Raw genomic sequence first — 17,990 nt, 5'->3', positions numbered from 1 at the left:
TGGAGAGTTGCAGCTGGAGCATTGGTCCCTGCCCTTTAACTACCTGTAACGCCCCTAAATTTAGTATTTAGGGGGCACCCTGGACCTTCCTTCCTCAGATCCAGCAACAACAAGAAAAGTAGATAAGAAAAAAGACTGAAGAGCCATGCAGCGCTAACAAGAGGACAACGCCCACTGACTTGGCCCCAGCCCTACAGGCCTGACTCCCCTCGAACCTGCTCCTGCGAAATCTCGGTGTGTCCTGCAGCCAGCAACCTCAAAAACCCCAGAGGACCTGCCTGCCTTCACTTCAAAGACTGAATTTCCAGTGAACACCGGACTTGTTCAAACTGCAGCTTCTGGTGCCAGCCAGAGTCCGCGAATATACCCCACTCTGCACCTGTCAAACCCGGTCCGAGCTCGAGTGGAAAAACTCCACGAGGAGGTCCCCCCGGCAATCCTTACCCGAGATCCTGTGACCCATGACCTGCCTCAAGCCTCCAAACGATGCCTGCAGCTTCAATCCAAAGGACCCCCCTACCATGACCAGAGCGGGTAAGAAAATCCGATGTCCCAAGGCACCCCTGCACCCGACGCCCCACGGCCTGGTGTGCCCAAACCAAAGGTGCCTAACCAACCCACGACATCCCAACTTATCCCTCGAAGTGGTGGTCGCACCCAGAAGATCTTCGTCCCCAAGCCTGCAGTGTTTCTTTGTCCTGGAGGTTCTCCATTGGCAACAACAGGGCACCCGACCTCAAAACAGCACACTGCATCCGCTGCCCTAATACTGCTGAGGGTGCACCTTTGGTGACACTTTGGTCCCCAACTTGCCATGAGATAAACCCTTGGAGCTTCGCTCCCACTACCTCGTGGCCTGCTTGCCAGCAGCCACCATCCGGAGACCCCCTATCCTCCATAGGATAACATTGGGCCTCAACACTCTGCACCCGGCCGGCCTAGTGCCCCTGAGGGTGCAATTCCAGTGCATCACTGACCCTGGGAGACCCCTGAGTCTAACCCCAGAAACTTAACTCCCACAGTTATTTACTTACCTGCAAACCGATAACCTGTTTTTCCTTCATGGGATAACATTGACAATTTTCCCTCCAAAAAACGACTGAGTGTGGGGTTTTGAAAACTAAAGATATTCTTTAAAAATCATACAAGTAACCAAAACTTGTTTTTTCACCTGTTTGGAGGACATGTCCCAGTGCTGAATCTAGGCATCCACCACTGAGTTAGAAAAAGTAACGTAAAAGTAACTTACCTGCAATTTGTTGAAAAAGCCTATTCTTTAAAAAAAAAAAAAAAAGAAATATTATATAAATATATATGCAATACATAGGGTCAAAAATCAGAGTAATTCATTACATCGCCCCCACCCCCCTCCCCAAAGCCCCACGACAAGTAAACAGTTTAACAGTACATTAACGTTTAACCCCCGAGAAATTATCTAATTAAACAAGCATCATCATCATCAACATCTTTATTTCGGCTTCATTTGCCATAATAGATAAAACACAACTATTATACAGATAAAACAATTAATTACATCATGCTGACAATGAATCGGTTCCAGAAACACAGCGAGAAAAAAGATGGAAATAGAAAAGAAAAAACAATAGTAAAACCTTCAGCGTACCCTATGAGTTCATTAGGCTAAGCCACCTGGTTAAGGGCTCCCATATCTCTAATCGTTTTCATTTAGCCCGCCTACCTTTTTTGGCATAGATGGCCCTCTCCAATTTGCAGGTTGCTATCAACCGAGCCAACCATTGGGCGAACGTTGGGGGATTCAGATCTATCCAATGGGAACTATACATATCCTGGGAAAGGTCATGGCAACGAATATTAAAGCTCCCCCGTTCCTCCTATCAATCGTGTCTTGTAAGCCCAGTAGGATGATTGCAGTGGTTAGTTGAATGTCCGGTGATAAAACTCTGTCCAGGAACTGCTGTACTTTATCCATTAGAGGTTCTAACTTCGGGCAGTTAGCGAACATATGCACCGAGACTGCACTAAACTCGGAGCATCTAGGGCACATTGTTCCTCTACCGGTTCCCCATTTAGCAATCCTTCTGGGAGTTATATATAGGAAGAAGCCTGTCTTATAAAATTGCGCCTGTAATTTGGCTGACAGTAGATTGCTCTGTGCGAAGCTTAGTGCGAGACAGAAGGTCTTACGGGGGAAATTCAGTTTCTGCCGCCATTTTTCATCTATCTTTCCCAGGTAATCTGGCATTTGATTGTTTAATATTGAGTCAATGTACTCAATCCGTGGTGGAGCTAACCCCTGCAGTTTATCTATGACATCAAGCTTTGAAAAACCTGCCAGGCCCCCCGATTTGCGAGTCAAGAAGTCTTTGATGGCATGATATAAAAAGGTCTGATTATCATTCAGATTGTAATGGGCTTTAAGATCATTAAAAGACCAAACGCCTTCGGGAGTCACCAAGTCACCCAACTTTAATATATCGGATTTATACCATGTTGGAGATACTTCTTTACAAAGATAAATGGTAGGTTAGTATTGTTGTTAAGGAGTGTAACGTGGTTTAGTCTGCCCAATCCAAAGAGTCTACGTATGTTGGCCAAGACCCTATACACGTTCGTCAGAGTCTTAAATCTTATCCGCTTGAAATAGCCAAATTCTAATTGCTTCCAATGACCGCCTCGCACCGCCTCCCCAAGTAGTGATATATAGGAAGATGTGAGTCCCGTGGGGCTCACGACAGGATGTTCATGCAATAGTTCAGGCAGTATTGCAAAACCGCTGCCCAATAGTACAATCTTAAATTAGGGAGTGCCCATCCTCCTCTATCTCTAGGGAGAGAGAGCAGTTTAAAAGCCCTCCTCTGCTGTGAGTAGGCCCAAATGAATTGGGAGAAGATGTGTTAGATCTTTTGGAGCATACTAAAGTTAAACTTTAAAGGGATTGCCCTAAAAAAAATAAGTAATTTGGGGAAGAAAATCATTTTTAAAACATTACATCTCCCCACTATAGTCAAGTGTAAGTTGTTGATTCTGTTGACTGCTTTCTTGGTATCGGCCGCTAACGGGATAAAATTTTCCTTTACTTTTGAGTTTATATCGGCTACGATATTGACCCCTAAGTATTTTGCTTTTGGGACTACTCTGCTATCCACCCAATTTATTTCTTCGTTTAACATAATCTGTGTTTTTGTTTTATTAAGCGTGTATCCAGATAGCTTCCCAACCTCCTGGGCCTCTTGTTCCAAGGCCTTGATGGCCGATTCGGGTTCCGGGGTCACTACTGCAAGGTCATCGGCATAAGCCATGATCTTAGTGTCCATACCAAACCTGCTCACAGCGAGATTTCAGGATTAAGTTAGATTTTTTTAATAAGGGGGTCAATATATATATGGCGAAGAGCAACGGGGAGCAAGGGCACTCCTGCCTCGTCCCTCGTTAAATCTCTATTTGCTCCGTCATTTGCCCATTGATCGCAATTCTGGCTGTGGGATTTTGATATAAGGCTTGAATTGCTTGAATTATCCTCAGGCGGCAGGAGATGGCGATATTGTGATCCTTTCTAATCGCCACGCTGAACGCTGGAAAGCATCGGTAGTCGACTAACTTACCTCCAACGCTGATGTCCGAGAGCAAGGTCCGTGGAGCATCAGAGTGGGTGCCGCGCAACAGGACGTCTAATACCCGAGTCACAGTTCGGCTGACCTGCCGCATTGCCGAGGGTGTATCAATCGCGGCGGACCTTCACGGGGGCTGTAGTGCGCTGGCTTACTTGGTGGTAGCGGAATTTGCAGAGCTGATAAAACTTGTTAAAGCCGCATGGTTGGCGCCGTGGAAGCAGAAACCAAGACAACAGAGTGAGTGGTGCATGGCCACCCTGGGCAGAAGAACCTCAAAAAGAAATGGCCCTGACACAAGGAGACATGGAAAAGACAAATCTCCTCCCTAAAGGTAAACAGGTATCCTGGGGCTGCAAATAAGACAGCGGGGAAGCCTGGGGGAGGCAGCACACTGAAATATTGTGCCGGGGAGGAGTGAGCTTATCGCCCTCCATCTGCAAACATTTCCCCATAGTAAAGGTACCCTCTATAACCGTGGAACTGAATTCACCACTAGGGACTGACCTCAACAATCCACCAACACCGAGTCAAGAGGAAGGGGCCCCATGGCAGGCATAGGCGCTTCCCGGACAAACACTCTTATCGTACCACAGACGGGGGGGGCTATGGCACTCGGTTCCGGAATGGCAAATGAGATTGAATAGCTGCATGGATAGTCTTGACTCCCCAACACTGAAGAAAAATAATGTTCCGGGCGATCACAGGACGGAAAGCACAATGTCTCCTGCTTTGGTCCCAGAGACTCTTACCTGTGCCTCGTTCGCGGCTGTTGTCATGGATGAAAGAGGATTGCACCCCCAGAGTGGCAGGGGCAAGGAAGCTAATCTTGATCTACAAGAGAACCCTGGGCCCGCAGCCCCTCAGACCCCGGACCCCGCAGGTGAATGTTTCCATTCTGTATCCGACGGCTCCATGTCTGGTAGTGACAATGAAAAAGTGAGCTCAAGTGAAGGCAGCGTCTCAAACGACAATGAATCTGATCCTTTGGCTACCACGGGAACCATCCAGCAGAAAAAAAAATCACGCACTAAAATGTGTAGTCAGCTTAAATTGGACTACTCAGACTCCCTAAATTTGTTTCCCCTTGGGGGAGAATCCTCCAATTTTCATCATGGGGAGAACCCCAAGACCACTCCAGAACATTTGACAGAACCCTCCTTAACTTTCATACTGAACACAATGAAGCAGTTCCAAGAGGAAGCTCGATCTGATAACCGTGCGGCTAAAGGGGCTGCTAAAAACCTCCAAGGTGGCATTAGGAAGTTGAACAAGATCTGCACAGATATCGGTGATCGGGTCACAATGGTTGAAGGACATACAGAGACTCTGGAGTCAGAAGTTGCCGATATAAAAGACCAAGGTGCCTCCCATGCGGCATGCCTAGCAGACCTAATGGCTAAAATGGAGTAACAAGAAAATAGGCAATGCAGGAACAATCTACACCTTCTGGGGATCCCCGAAGGAGTTGAAGGTGACAACCCAAAACGGTTCATTGTCAGACTTCTTCGAGATGCTTTCGCCGAGCAGGCCAACTGGAACTGGGAACAAGAGGTCCAAAGGGCACATCGCTTTCCCTTCAACCTAAAGCAGAGGCGAGATGGCAGTAGCTTTGGCAGCGAGAAACCCAGGGTTTTCTAGTCTTCTTTGGGAACTTTCTCCTGAGGCAGATGGTTTATGACCAGGCTAGGCCGAATTCCCAAAAAGAAGCTGATGGAGTAACATTTTTTGCCAAGCCCGACTTCTTCCACGCAACCGTAGAGCGCAGATGGATACTTCGTCAACTGATATCTCTTTTTCAACAGCAAGGCGCCCAGGTGTACCTAATAAACCCAGCCAGACTGAATGTCATATCTGACGGGTCCACTCAGGTCTTCTTGTCGGAAATCAATGCTGGAGAGTATCTGAAGGATATTACTGGGAAAAAAGGATCGAACTAAGCCGAGACTTTCATTTATGCCAATGTGTCAATCCTCGCAGTGGGTGTAGTAGTTTTTTTTGTTTCTCTTCTCTCACATTCATACTCATTTATTGATTTATGTTTACGTCGCAAGGTCATGAATGCAAGGCATTTTATATATTACATGCAGGTTGGCCAGATCTTTAGAAACATGCCGACTTGTATCTAGGATCTATGTTGCCTGGCTGTTGGAACTCACACATGCTGACTGCTTGTCAGGAAGTCGGGAGGTGGGAAGGGAGGGTAGGGGGAGTAAAAGGTGCGTAATGGGAGAAAAGGTGGTGTTTTCTTTTAAATCTACGGGTGTTATGCAATCAGGAATTGGGCACGGGAAACCTAGCACAGCTGACACAGAGGAAACAGGGAGCAAGGAGGAAACCGAGACAGGAGGAGGGAAGTGCCAGAAAAAGAGAAATAGAAAAGAAAAGGCAAATTAAGAGTGCATGAAAAAGGATAGAAAAAAGGGGGAGAAAGAAAAAGTATAAAAGATTGTGTGGCCACTGGAAAAGAAAAATGTATTGCTTTGATGATTTTAAAAGTATGATCTTTTCAATGTTTAAGTTTACTGCTAAAAAGCTTTGGCTATTAGACAAGGTCAATCAATCCAGGTTATAAAATGAGTATGATAAATAAACTCAGAATTGTATTAGTAAACATCTGTGGCCTAAGTGATACCACAAAAAGGCAAAAAGTAGCACAGGGATTACGTTCACTGGAGGCTGAAATTGTCTGCCTCTAGGAGACGCACATTGAAGGAGCACAGAAACACCTGCTGAATTCACTGGGGTACAAAGTAATCGGGGCAACCTCTCAGGGCGCTCGGGTTAAAGGAGTTTGGATCATGGCACAGAAAAAACTTCCTATAAATATTAACACAGTAAAATCTGATTCCTTTGGGAGGTGGGTGATCGCAGGGTGCTCTCTACCCCCTAATCTTGTCTTAACTATATGTTCCATCTATGGTAGCAACCTAGATGATCCGGAGTTAATCAATTGGGTAAATGGGGAATTACTACATTGGCCGCTCCCTATAATTTTTTGCAGTGATTTAACCCTTAACTTGCCTAGCAGCTGGAAAATGAGTGATCAGTGGAATTACCAAGGCAGAAAACCAAAGGTTTTTCACCATACGTATAACTTAATGAACACTCATGGTCTAAAGTATGTAAAGGATGTATGGGCCGTCTTAAAACCCAAACAAGATGGTTTTACTTTTTTCTCAGCTCCCCATCTCTCTCTGGCAAGACTGGACTACTTTTTGGTCTCTTCCTCTCTGGTCCAAGGTTGCTCTATTGAAATTGTACCCCGATTCATGTCAGATCACAATCCACTCATTTTAAATATCAAGGGGCGGAGTTACAGAGGAAAAGGCTCAAGCTGGACTTTTTAAAAGGCGCTCCTATTTGACAACAGATATCGGAACACATACAGGGCTGGATTCAAGAGGTTTTTTTTTTTGTTTGACTTTGTTTTATTATTTTCCAAGAGCATTGAGTATGAAACATTACAATAATCACATGCCCCGTTCAAAAACCCGGCTTCTAAGTACCCTACCTCCCCCCCCCAGGACAAGGGGTGTACAGGCCGGAAACCTGTGGAGGTTCTGTTGCCATGCGAACAAGTTCAGGGCCGGCATGAACAGTCAGCGTACCCAACCACCTTATGAATTGCCAACGCTCCCCTCACCCAGGAACCCCAACTCCCCCTGCCAGCCCCCTAGCCCCAAGCCCACACCCGGTGTGTCGCTGTTTTGCCTCGTTGGTACACTAAGACAGGGTAGCTGCGCTTTTCCAACCATTTGTGATCAACCCCTGCGGAGGCTGTGTGCGTAAGCCGCAGCAGCCTCAAGTATTTCGTGCAGGTAATTTCATTGAATTCCTTGACCAACATGGTAAGGAAGGGCTGCCAGATGGTAGCAAAAGATATTGTGGATTGTGTGAGAGTTGCCTGAATCCTTTCCATGTTCAATATGTACCACAGTTTGTGGAGCAACCTGTGTGTGTAGGACGCCTCGTAGTGCCCCAAAGTGAGAGAATATGTTGGACTGCCGCCCCCATTGCTAGCCCCATTTATTTCCCTCTGATCGACTTTAGTGGGAATTTGAGTGCGTTTGGGAGCCCTAATAACGTGTAGGCTGAGAATCGGGGAATGTCTGTGTCAAAGTGTGTGTTCTTGTCATCCAGAACTGCCATCCAGTAGTCCTTCACCTCTACGCATTCCCACAGTAAGTGAGTTAGAATCCCTGTCTCATCGCAGCCCCTCCAGCATGTTGGGCTGCGGTTTGGGTTACCTTTAATTAGTCGAGCTGGAGTCAGGTACCAATACGACACGATCTTAACTGCCGCTTCTTTGCTGGCCGTGTTCCTGGCCGTATGGTAAGCTCTGTGATATATAGTGGTGTGGTTCCTCTGATTTGGAAACAGGCGATGGTCGTTCCACTCCTTAAAAAGTCTGGCCTTGACCCCGAGATCCATGCCAACTATAGGCCGATTTCCCTCCTGCCTGCTCTCGTCCAAGATAGTGGAAAAGCATGTTCATACTGTGCTCTCCACTTTTCTTGATACCCATAGCTTGCTGCACTCCACCCAGTCGGGTTTTCGATCCAACCTAAGCACCGAGACGGCACTTTTGGAGGTCAATGAGGCCATTAAGGAAGTACTTGACGCAGGAGGAAGGGCCATGTTGGTAATGTTAGAACTGTCGGCAGCTTTCGACACCGTCCCTCATGAGGGTCTCCTCAGCAGACTCCATGAGATCGGTCTGATAGGGACGGTGTTGAGCTGGTTTAGATCTTACTTAGCTGGTCGCCGGCAGGTGGTCTGGGCCCCCCCTTACTCTGCCGAAGTACCGCCTTTGGAGGTCGGAGTCCCTCAGGGGTCGGTGCTGAGCCTGACTCTCTTTAATATCTTTATGACCCCTTTGGCGGTGCTGGTGGAGTCTTTTGGGGCTCAGATCATATCATACGCCGATGACACCCAACTCCTTTTCACTTGTGGTAAGGGGGCCGAGTTTGATGGAGAAAGCATCCGCGGGTGTCTTGGGGCTGTTTTCGAATGGTTTCAGCGAAACAGCCTCAAATGCAACCCTGATGAATCAGAGGTGTTTTTCTTCGGATGTCAGGCCGACCCTAGTTGGCGGGATTGGTGGCCTGTGAACATGTTCCCTCCTGCGTCCTCCTCTTTGGCTGCTAAGAACCTAGGGGTCAAAATTGACAACAGCCTATCGCTTAAGTCTCAGATCCTTGGTCCAACTGGCACTTGCTATGGTCTCCTCAAGATGTTACGCAAGTTCCTTTTCTGCTCCCGCTGGTGCATAGGAAGACTACGGTCCAGGCCCTTATTTGTTCCAGGCTGGATTACTCTAATGTCTTATACCTAGGTCTTCCGGACTACCTACTACAAAAACTTCGAGTGGTCCAAAACTCGGCGGCTCAGGCGATATTTGGCCTACCCCGTCGAGCGAGAGCCTCGGATCTACTACACTCCCTCCACTGGCTCCCTATCTGGAAGCGGATTGTTTTTAAAACACTAACGCTGGCGCATAAGGCTCTCCATGAAGTGGGAGCCAAATATATTCAGAAACGTCTTGCTTTCTACAAGCCAACTAGATCCCTTAGATCGGAATCTCTTGGCCTGGCCATTGTCCCTGCTGTTAGGAAAGCAAGGGTCGGGGGACGCTCTTTTACACGTCTGGCTCCCCAGCTCTGGAACACCCTCCCTCTGTCGCTCCGCTGTACTCCGAACTTGTTGGCCTTCAGAAAGGGTCTGAAGACGTGGCTCTATGGACAGTGATCCGCTTGCTTCTTCTCTACTTTTCTGCCTGCCCTCTGAGTCTGCTGGGGGTTTTTTGAAAGCGCCGGGACACTCCTTGGAGTAGCTGAGCGCTATATAAGACACCTATTAACATAACATAACATAACATATCCCGCCATTCTTTGTCTGTGAAGCTTCTCCCCAACCTCGGATTCCCACCTTCTCTGGCCCGCCGAGCGATTTGGGGGCGGCTCAGGGCTGAGCATTTTATAGAGATCTGTAATCACTTGTCTGTCGGTCGTTTTCGTGATCAGCCATTTCTCGAAGGCAGTGAGATGCCTGCACACTTTTGGCTGTGTGTCCGGCTTTGACAGCCAGTGTCTGAGCTGAAAATATTGGTAGCGCCGTGGGGCAATTAGGTTATACATCTTCATGATGGCATCGAGCTAGATGAAGCCGTCCAGATCGAATAGGTGTCCCGCCGACCTGCTGTCTGAATTTCTCCATTGCCCGAACACCTGAGGTTCCATCTCCGGGGCAAAGGCGGGGTTGTCAAAAAGCGGTGTGAGAGGTGAAGGGAAGGTGGTAAGAACCCCTCTGACCGCCACTGCGTTCCAGACTTTGAGTATCGTGCGAGTGATAGGTGACTTGTGAAGGTAAGCCGGCCTATCGGAGCGTGTTAAAAAAGGGACCTTCCTGAGTGACATCTGGGCCATTGCTATGTCCTGGAAGAGCCATCTCTTCTCTGACTCGGGACGGTTTCATTCTAAGAGGTAGCATAGCTGAGATGCCTGGAAATACCTCAGCAGGTTAGGAATCCCCAAACCCCCCTCCTGCGGAGCCCGTTGAGCAAGATCCCTCCGCATCTGCGGGCGCTTCCCGGCCCATATGAACTTCTGTATCGCATCTTGAAGCTTCTTTAGCATGCCTAGCCGTGGGGACACAGGAATTGTCTGAAAGATATATAGGACCTTGGTCAGCAAGGACATTTTAACCGCCACGACGCGACCCAGTAGTGATAGCGGCTGCTGGCGCCATCTCCTCAGGTCTCTCTGGATTTGGATGTAGAGATCCGAATAGTTCCGGTCAACGGTCTGTGTAGTACTCGATGTCAGGGTGATTCCCAAATATGGAATTGTGTTGTGTGAGGACAGTCCCCCATATGTCATTGATATCGTCGGCGTAAAGGCTGATGGCCTGAGGCTCGCTCCCGAAGGTGATGCCAGTGATATCTTGATTATCCCTGATTCTTTGCGCAAGCTGTTCTATGTAGAGCGCGAAGAGTAAAGGCGATAATGGACACCCTTGTCGGGTGCCCTGTTGGATATCAAAGGGTTGCGAGCCAATACCGTTAACACGGATCGGTGCCCTGGGTGTATCATAGCAGATGGCGATCCAAGCCCTAAAGCATTCTCTTCTACCAAATCTCATCAGTGTCTTGTCCAGAAAGCCCCAGTCCACCTATCAAACGCTTTCTCAGCGTCGACAGATAGCAGCACTGCGCCAGTGCTGTTAAAGTGGGCCTTGTCAATTACATGTAGGAGCCGCTAGGTATTGTCGCTGCACTGCCTATTGGGGATGAATCCCGACTGAACAGGCTCAATTATGCCCGGTAGGCATTGACCCAGTCTTGCAGCCAGGATCCCTGTAATAAGCTTAAGGTCAAGATTAAGCAAGGATATGGGCCTGTAGGCGGAGCAGTGTGTGGCTTCTTTGCCCGGTTTGGGTAAGACTATGATGTCGGCCACTAGCATGTCGGATGGAGCCTGGCCCTTGGAAGGAATTAAAGAGCCTGGTCAGGAGGGGTGCTTTCAGGGGGCAAAAAGTCTTATAAAAACCGGCGGATAAGCCGTCTGGCCCCGGTGCTTTCAGAGGCTTTAGTCAGGCTATTGCGAAAATCACTTCCGTCGTTCGGGTAGGTGCTTTCAGGGAAGCGGCACCGCCTCGTTAAGACAGGCATCCCCAGTAGAATCTAGAGATGTATCCGTGCTATAGAGCGAGGCATAGAAGGCCCGATAGGCTTCCGCTATTTTATCATCTTTCTGAAGCATTTGCCCGGAAACGCCCTGAATAGTGATAACTTTAGATTTTTGGACCTTCGCCCTAAGCTTGCTCGCTAACAGGGATCCCAGTTTTATCGCCACCCACGTAGTAGGTGTGTCTCAGCCGTAAGGCCGCGCATTCCGCGCGATCCAAATCCAAACCCGCGAGCTGCGCCCTGGCTGCTTTTAGCTGCCACCATATCCTGGGGGCCCCAGTGCGGCTATGTATTCTCTCCAGCTCCGACACTTGCGCCAAAAGCACCTCCCTTCTGCTCCTACGGTCCCCGGGCCTCAGCTGCTAATATTGCAATGAGAGCCCCACGTACCACCACCTGAAGCGCTCCCCATACCGCTGACACTGGTACATCAGGTGTGTCGTTAAGCGTAAGGTAGTCAGAGATGCGTGTATGCAATTGTTGTCTAAGCCCCTGTCGTTGTAGGAGGGACTCCCACAAGCGCCAACGACCCCTCTGCGTTTTCGTGCATGGGACTGTCAATGTAAGAGTGACTGCATTGGGACTGTCAATGTAAGAGTGACTGCATTGGGGTCGGAGAGTGCGGCTGGGACTATGTTTACGTCTGTGACTGATGTGGCAAGGTCAGAAGACCCCACAAAATAATCTAGCCTACCGTATGTGCGGTGCACATGAGAATAAAAAGTGTACTGAGTGTCGTGGGGGTGTGCCACCCACCAGATGTCAGAAAAGCCTCTGCTAGCCAACCACTGCTTTCCCTCCTGGGAGATCGCCCCTGTGGCGTCGTATTGGCGGCCAGAACGATCTTTGTCCTGGTCCATTACAAGGTTAAGATCCCCGGCCACAGGCGTGTATTGTGTCGGATGTGCAAGGGTGTCCGCGAGGGCCCCTTTGAGGAAACACTCTTGCCCTGAATTGGAGACGTATACTGATCCGATGACCAAGGATAAGCCCCCTATCCGCACATTGTAAGCTAGGAGCCGGCCCTTAATTTCAGCTACCCTGTCCCCCACCTGGCCCTTAAAGTGACGGGAGAACAAAATGGCGACTTCCGCTTTCTTCTCAATAATGGAAGAGTATATTTGGTGAGGGAAGGCTCTGGAGCGCATTCTGGGCCAGTCCTTGGAGAGAAGGTGTGTTTCCTGTAACAAGCAGATCGAAGTGCCCGAGTTCTCCAGAAATGATAGCACGGCTCACCACTTGATAGGGTTATTCAGCCCTTTTACATTCAGGGTAATGGCTCCAAAGGTGGTGTCAGACATGATTCCCACTAGTTTGGAAGGTGAGACTTTCCGGGGGAGAAGCCCTTCCCTGGCGGCTTACAGACCCCCCCCCCCCGATTGTGCGACACACCGGTGCCCTGCCCATCCCCCTCCCTTTCACCCCCGAACCCTCCACCCCACCCCCACAGCCCATCTCCCACCCCCAAACAAAATGACCACCCCCACCCTAACCCCAACTAGACATCCCCAAAGAACAATTGGAGTCCAATGCCTGTCTATCCATGGCACAGGCATGTGGGGAGGGTTTTTGTGGGAGCGTGTAGCCTCAGTGTCATTCAGCCCCCACCCCCTCCCCCAGCCAGCAATGAGAGGCAGCGTTTGTGTCCCCCGTCGCAAGCTAGTTGGCTACGGGTGAGGTGTCCCTGGATACTGCCTCCACAGCCACAACTCGTTCCTGTGATAGGATTGCGTGGTCTGGTTTCAGATTAGCCTCTGTTAAGGTACGTCATCTGCGCACTTCTGCCACCCGCCATTTCGAGGTTGTTGGGACTGGGGTGACGAATCCTCTGCGTCAGCATGAGCAAGGCCCAAAAGGTCACCGGTTTCCCGAAGGGACCGCATTTGGTGTAGCGTTCCGGTCCACTTAAAAATCAGTCTAAAGGTGTGGCCCCAGGAGTATGTCACTCCCTTGTCTCGTAAGAAGGATGTGACTGGCTGAAACGCTTTTCGTTTCTGGAGCGTTATGGAGGAGAGGTCCTGGAAGAGTGGTACCGAATGGCCCTGGTACTGCAAAGGTTGTTTCTGTCGGGTGTTTTGAGGATCTGCTCCTTGAGAGGATAATCTGGAAGGAAAGCGAGAATATCGGGGGGGGGCAGAGGCCCGCCACGGTGGGCCCACTCTGTGCGCCCTGTCAATCCGAATGTTCTGCTCTGGCCCCGCTCCAAGGATATCCCTGAAGAGTCCCTGTAGGTAGTTCGCAACATCGGCCCCCTCTGTGGACGGCGGAACCCCATGGACTCGTATGTTATTTTGTCGCAACCTATTTTCCAGATCTTCGGCGTGTGCTTGGAGGTCCACCTGTTGCTCTTTGAGGCATATAAGCTCTTACTGGAGGCGGTCGATTTCCTCACTCCTGGTGTGGTCATTGTCCTCAATGAGGGCCACACTCTCTCCCAGGCTGTCCACTTCGTGGCGGATCTCTCGAACCTCGCCTGCCACCTCCTGTTTGAGTGTGTGGAAGTCCTCTCGGAGTGAGCGACTCTAGGAAGGCCTTGGTGATAGGCACTTCTCCCTCTGTGATGTCCGTCGGGTGTTTGGTCTGAGAGGGGGAAGGAGGGCCCTTGTCTTCTTTATTGGGCCCCTTGAGAACCATGTCTGTGAGGGTACGCTCCCCTTTTGCGCGTTGATGCCATGATTGACCATCTATCCAGATAGGCCCGTACCCCGATGGCCGGCAACGGGCGCCCCAGTTACTGCGAAGAGCTCCCGTCTGTGGTCTGTGGCCCTCCACTTAAGCACATGCACGGTCCCCTGGTGCCCGGCGGGAGCTTCGGTTGATGTCACCTTCCCTGTGTGCCCCGCTGGTGCGGAGGGAAGCACCGATGGCCTGAAGTGTGGGGGTGTAGGCCAGGTCCCTTCCTCGCTGCTCCAGCTGCTGGCTGTTTATGATGTGGCTCTATTGGGGGGCAGAGTGTCTCAAAGGGCCCCCTCTGGTGAAAGATCAGCACCCGGGAAGTCGGTCAGAGGCTGGACTCGCGGCTTCATGGCACCGCCACGCTCCCCACTGGGCTTGGGCTGCGTGATTTAGCGTTAGTCTCGCCCGTGCCAGCAGTGAGTCTGTGAAGGCTGGTCAGGCTTCTGCACAACAGGCCCTCAGTGGCGTGCCTATTCTATGCTCCTGGGGCCAGGCTTCGAGCACACCACTGCCTGCGCGGCGCCTGCCTTCCCTACGGGCGCCCGCTCTGGGCGGCCATGCCCCGGGTGGTGCATGCACGTGTGGTGCTGTGCCTCTTGTTGCTCCCCTTTTAACTGGAATGGGTGCTGTGGGGCAGTGGATGGTACAGTTGTGGCAGCGGTGGAGTAGGTTGTGCGGTTCTGGCTCGGCGGTCCTCCCCACGCCGGGCCGTGGCCCTCAGCCCTCGCCTCCCATGTTGCGTTGCCGTCAGGGGACCGGGTCCTTGGTCTTGGCCTGCGCCGTCGGGCTTCCCACCGCAAAGGCTTTGAGTTTGACTGGACGGGGGGGAGTCAGTGGGGCCCCCACCGGTGCTACGGAGTGTCTTCACTAGGCTGAGCTGTCGACCCGCTCGCTCGCCCCGGCGCCATTTTGTAGGATGAAGGGCCTGGTCGGGCAACTCCATGGCCATGGGGCAGCCCGCTTGGATCTAGTCCTGGGCCGGCCTCCAATCGAGCGTCCTCCTGCAATACCAGTCCTGCAGTGTCGAAAGGAGCCCCAGGGGGTTGTGTGCCAACCTTACGGGACCAGGCCCTGCCCTCCCAGCCTCGAGTTATGCTTCACTGGGCTATGGCTGCATGCGACTTCCCTGGCCCCTCTTGGTGATCTGTTGTGGAGTCAATGCCCTCTCTTCGTGCTGAAGTGACCGATCCAGGTCTCGTCATGTGCCCTCTGCTCACCTCAGGACTTCTCGGAGGGGTGGTCCAGTAGAGGCGGCCCTAGTCAGGGGCCCGTCAGGGCGGCTGCTGTTCGCCCGCGGGCAGGCCTCACAGCCCGGCCTCGAGTTTCGCAGTGCCAGGGATAGTAGCGGGCGGCTCCCTCTCGCCCCTTGTGTCAGGTGTCGGTGGGGTTAACAGCATGCTCTCCCCTACAGACTCGATGCAGCCCGCTCTCCTCCACAGACTCGATGCGCTAGTAGTCCGAGGGGGAGCCAGTCAGACTCCGGAGGCCTACCTCACACCCCCGGAATCTGCCGCACCACTGCCTCCGAACCTGCTTGCAATGCGGCTCCCTGCTCGTGGAGCACCTCGGCCGGAGATCTGGTTAGCAGCGCCTCTGGATGCGCTCCCGGAGTAGCTCCCACTCCCTCGCATGCAGGGGCCAAAAAACCTTTCCTTTGGGGACACTTAAGTTGAGTTTTGCCGGGGGGAAGGAGCCTGGAGCAGGGAGCCTCACTGAGACACGTCTGTCAAGTCCGCCATCTTGGCCATGCCCTGATTCAAGATATTGGGTCAGCCCCGACTATGGTTGTTTGGGACACCTTAAAGGCAGGCATTAGGGGTGAGACGCTGCAATTCTCCATTAGGAGGAACAAAAGAGAAATCGTAGGTTTCTTGTCTGCAAAACAAAATGACAAAAGCAGAAGAGAAACTAACACATCCCATCCAGCTAGGGGTAGAAATCGAAACCGCACAGATGGCAGTAGTTGCTGCTAGAGCTGAGATTGGGACCATATTTCTTGGAGAGAGTGTCCCCAAAGTGGGCCACGACCCAGGAGAAGGTATATGAGTGCAATGAACTTATTGGTCATCAACTAGCCATCTCTGCTAAACAACAGGCAACTGCTAATGTAACATCCTCAATCCAAACTATCACAGGAGAGATTTCCAATGACCAGGATAAGATACAGCAGGCTTTCTGTGAATTTTATTTTAAAAACTCTACACCGAGGAGAACACTAGGCCCTCAGAGATTGGAGAAAGAGAAATTGCAGAATACTTTGAGACTAGGGGCCCAATTCCCAGAACTAACTTAAGACAAAATCCTAAACTTACTACTTTTGGTATTCACAAAAGGCATTTAGTAGTAGTAAAGTTAGGATTTTGTCTTAAGTTTGACTTAAGACAAACTGAAGACAGACTTAAGACAGACTTAAGACAAACTTAAGACAAATTTAAGACAGACTGAAGACAGACTTAAGTTAGGATTTTGTCTTAAGTTTGTCTTAAGTCTGTTAGATTAAGTCTGTTAGATTTTAGTCAAATAAAAAACTGAGCCAGTAGTACCAGATCACTACAAGTTACAGATTTGCACTTTATAGCGCTGTTTGCACTTACACTTTTGAACTCCGTTTCAGAAATACAGAAGTGATAACATAAGGCACAGGAGGTGCATGCCTTTAATGGTCATCAAGCAGCAGAAGGACTCTCCATTATTTTAGATTCCTTGTTGGCCTTTATATCAAACGTTTGCTCTTATAGGTTAAATGCCGATATTGCTTTTATTTTATCTTTTTTTTTGTTGTGAAAAATATGTTTATTGCGGAAAACATATAAAGACATAATCAGGCAATGAGAGGTGAAATTAACCAAAGTTAACATCCAGGATAGTACACAGCCACTAGGCCCACATCCCGGAGGCCGGGCGGCGTAGAGTTGGGAAGTGCCACAAGGATAAACATAATCGTTTGCATAAAGTACGCACGTATCTCTAGTATCCGCAGTTTTCCAATCATTCCCCCTCCACGTCTTTCAGGGAGCTGTCTCCCATCCGATTGTACAAAGAAGTTGTGCAATAGAAACACAGTCTAACATATAACAACAGAACGAATCCCCCCAAATGTGGCATCTTAATAGAGTACGTGTAAAAGTCAGGTTACCTTCTCATGGCTCGATAGGGTGCAGACATCACCGTTATAAGCAATCCTTTGGGAATCAAGACAGATCACAGGGTTACACAATAGGGAACATTAGTGCGCGTCCAGCAGGGCACTACTCCGAAACAGGTCCCCCCACCTCGCCTCCCGCCACATCCTCATCGGACCCAGACCCCTCAGGGGTGAACAATTAAGCACTAGTGGCATCCAAGTCATCATCAGGCAACCCCTCAGCACACATCATCCTCCAAGCTAGTAAATCTTCCTGGAGCCTTTCATCCCGGCGCGTGCGCTGCATGTGCGTTTCCTCAGCCAAGGACCACTCTCTAACATCCCTTAGCCACAGGGATACCTCGGGGGCCCTCTGCCCCATCCAAGTAATAGCCACGCGTCGCCTTGCCAACACCAACAGCAACTGTAGAAACTTGTAGGACAGATTCCTCTTTTTATTTTATCTTTTTAACTGTATTGAAATATTATCATTGCATTGATCTGTAAAATGTTTATGATGTTAATTAAATGAAATAAACACAGTTTGGACATTGGAAATGTTTATTTAGAAATAGTATTAGAAAGACAAGTCAGAGAAACCTCACCCTTTGTCAAGGTGGCTGAAATTTTCCAAACTTTGCCCAAGGAATAACTTAGCCCATCCGGGACAAGAATAATGATCTGTTTCGTTTTTTTTTTTTTAAACTCCATAAACTGCAAGTTAGCTGGCTTCTAAGCTTCAGAACCTCTACTTCATATTATAAATTTACTGAACGAGTAATCATCTTAAAGTTACCCTTGTTCAAAATTGCCCCATTTATTCCTTTGAGCAGAATATATCAACAATTCATTGTGTGCTCCAATACTAGGGGTGGGAGTAACTCGCTGAATTCTGCGGAGTTGCATGAAA

General features: G+C 49.8%; 1 protein-coding gene across 12 annotated transcripts in view; it reads left to right on the top strand.

Moving 5' to 3' along the window:
• Positions 1–17,990, top strand: part of SYCP1 (synaptonemal complex protein 1) — a 6,803,167-nt gene that overhangs the window by 5,983,467 nt on the left and 801,710 nt on the right. The gene's annotated exons all lie outside the window — the stretch shown is intronic.

The sequence above is a fragment of the Lissotriton helveticus genome, chromosome 5_1 (assembly GCF_964261635.1).
Source record: "Lissotriton helveticus chromosome 5_1, aLisHel1.1, whole genome shotgun sequence".
Taxonomy (NCBI): Eukaryota; Metazoa; Chordata; class Amphibia; order Caudata; family Salamandridae; genus Lissotriton; species Lissotriton helveticus.
Note: the sequence above shows the minus strand (reverse complement) of the source record. Positions and strands in the feature narration are given on the sequence as shown.